A 3,408-nucleotide genomic window follows, 5' to 3' on the forward strand; every position below is an offset into this window, starting at 1 on the left:
GGGATGTAGCATTGTGATGACAGTGTCATGGAACATTGTGATTACAAGGATGAGGGTGTATTGTGATGACTAATGATGGAACATGGTGATATCTCTGGTGAGAGAGCATTTTGATGAGAAGTGCATGGACCATTGTGATTACAAGGTTTTTGGAGCATTGCAATGACAAGGTTTGGAACGTTGTGATGAAATGCGCGTGGCACATTGTGATGACAATGTTCATGGAGCACTGTTCTGACAAAGACATGGAGCATTGTGATGACAAGTTTCTCAGAGAATTGTGATGAAAAGTTCATGGAGCATTGTGGTTACAAAGGTCACAGAGCCTTGTGATGACGTGGGCATGGACCATTGTGATGACAAACGTTATGAAGCATTGTGATGACTGGAGTCACGGAGCATTGTGATGACACGGGTCATGGAGCATTGTGATGACAAGGGCATGGAGAATTGTGATGACAGTGGCATGGAGCATTGGTCTGACAAGTTTCATAGATTATTGTGATGAGAGTGGGCATGGTGCATTGTGATGACAAGGGCATGGAGCATTGTGATGATAAGGTCATGGAGTATTGTGAAGACAGGTGTCAGGGAGCATTGTGATGACATATGTCATGGTCCATGGTGATGACAATGGCATGGAGCTTTGTGATACCAAATGTAATGGAGGATTGTGATGACAAATATAATGGATCATTGTGATGATTAGGGTTTGGAGCATTATGATTACAAAGGCCATTGAAAATTTTGATGACAAGGTCGTGAAGCATTGTGATGACAAGGTCCTGGAGCTTTGTGATGAGAAATTCATGGAGCCTTGTGATGACAAGTCTCATGGAGCATACTGATTAAAAGGGGAATGGAGCATTGTGATTACAGGTGTCTTGGAACATTGTGAAGACAAGGGCAGGGAGCATTGTGAAGAATAGACCAAGGAGAATTCTGATGGCATGCGTCATTGAGCTTTGTGGTGACAATGGCATGGACCATTGTGATTACATGGGACTTGGAGCATTGTGATGAAAAGGGCATGGATCATTGTGATGAAAAAGGCATGGAGCCTTGTCATGACAGGGTTCAAGGAGCATACAGACAACAAGTGTCAGGGAGCATGTTGATGACAAGTGTATTGAGCATTTTGATGACGAAGGTCATGGAGCATTGTGATGAGAAGACCATGGATAATTGTGATGACGAGCATCCTGGGGCATTGTGATGACAAGTGTTATGGAATATTGTGATCACAAGGGTTTGGAACATTGTTATGACAGAGGTCATGGAACATTCTGATTTCGTTGTTATGACAATAGCATGAAGCATTATGATGATGGGCATAGTGCATTGTGATGACAGGGTTCATGGATCATTGAGATGAAAAGGGGCATAGAGCATTGTGATTACAGTGTTCTTGGAGCATTGTGATGAGAAGGGTCATGGAGCCTTGTGATGACAAGGCAATGGAACATCGTGATGGCAGGGGTCATGGAGCATTGTTATGACAGGGGTAATGGAGCATTGTGATGGCAAGGGCTTGGAGCATTGTGATGAGAAGGCCATGGAGCATTCTGATGACATGTGTCATGGAGCTATGTGAAGACAAGGGCATGGAGCAATGTGATGAGAGCGTTCATGGAGCACTGTAATGACAATGACATGGAGCATTGTGATGCCAAGGGTCATGGATCTTTGTGATGACAAAGGTCATGGAGCATTTTGATGGCAAGGGCGTTGTGCATTGTGATGACATGTGTCATGGAGCATTGTACTGCCAAGCGCATGGAGCATTGTGATGACAAGTGTCATGGAGCATTGTGCTGAGAAAGGCATAGAGCATTGTGATGACAAGTGTCAAAGAGCATTGTGATGAAAAGTTCATGGAGCATTGTGATTAAAAAGGTCACAGAGACTGTTGATGACGAGGGCATGGACCATTGTGATGACAAAGCTCATGAAGCATTGTGATGACTGGAGTCACGGAGCATTGTGATGACAGGGTCATGGAGCATTGTGATAACAAGGGCATGGAGCATTGTGATGGCAAGGGCATGGAACATTGGTCTAATAACTTTCATGGATTATTGCGATGAGAGTTGGAATGGCACACTGTGATGACAAGGGCATGGAGCATTGTGATGACCAGGTCATGCCGTATTGTGAAGACAGGTGTCAGGGAGCATTGTGATCACATATGTAATGGCCCATTGTGATGAGGATGGCATGGAGCATTGTGATGCCAAGTGTCAGGGAGGATTCTGATGACAAAGGTAATGGAGCATTGTGATGACAATGGCTTGGAGCATTGTGATGACAAGGGTCAGGGAGCATTGTGCTGACAAGTGCATGGAGAATTGTGATGACAAGGTTCATGGAGCATTCTGATGACAAGCTTGTGGAGTATTTTGATGACAATGGCATGGAGCATTGTGAAGAAAATGGCATGGGGCATTGTGATGAAAAAGGCATGGAGCCTTTTCGTGACAGTGTTCAAGGAGCATTCTGATGACAAGTGTCAGGGAGCATTGTGATGACAAGTGTATTGAGAATTGTGGTGACAAAGGTCATGGAGCATTGTGATGACAAGTGTATTGAGAATTGTGGTGACAAACATCATGGAGCATTGTGATGAAAAGGGCATGGAGTATTGTGATGACAGGCATCATGGAGTGTTGTGATGACAAGTGTTATGGAACATTGTGATCACAAGGGTTTGGAGCATTGTGATGACAGAGGTCAAGGATCATTTTGATTTCAAGGAGCATGGATCATTGTGATGACAAGGGCATGAAGCAATGTGATCCCAATGTTCATGGAGGATTGTGATGACAATGGAAATGGAGTATTGTGATGACAAGCACATAGAGCATTGTAATGAGAAGGTCATGTAGCATTTTGCTGACAAAGGCATGGAGCATTGTGATGACAGGTGACATGGAGCACTGTGATGACAAGCGTCAAGGAGCATTGTGAATACAAGGGTCATGGAGCATTGGGATGACAAGGGCATGGATCATTGTGATGACAAGGGTCATGGAGCACTGGGTTGAAAATATTCATGGAGAGTTGTGATGACAGGTGTCATGTAGCATTGTGACGACAAGGGAATGGGGCATTGTGATGACAAGAGTCCTGGATCATTGTGTTGTCAGGTGTCATGGAGTGTTCTGATGACAGTGGTCATGGAGCATTGTGATGATATTGGCAATGGAGCATTGTGATGAGAAGGTCGTGGAGCATTGGGCTGAAAATGTTCATGGATTATTGTGATGACAGGGGTCATGGAGCATTGTGATGACAAGGGAATGGATCATTGTGATGTCAAGGTCCTGGAACATTGTGATGAGAAGACCATGGAGACTTGTGATGGCAAGTCTCATGGAGCATTCTGATGAAAAGGGGCATGGAGCATTG

This window comes from Mesoplodon densirostris, unplaced genomic scaffold (assembly GCF_025265405.1).
Source record: "Mesoplodon densirostris isolate mMesDen1 unplaced genomic scaffold, mMesDen1 primary haplotype scaffold_37, whole genome shotgun sequence".
NCBI lineage: Eukaryota > Metazoa > Chordata > Mammalia > Artiodactyla > Ziphiidae > Mesoplodon > Mesoplodon densirostris.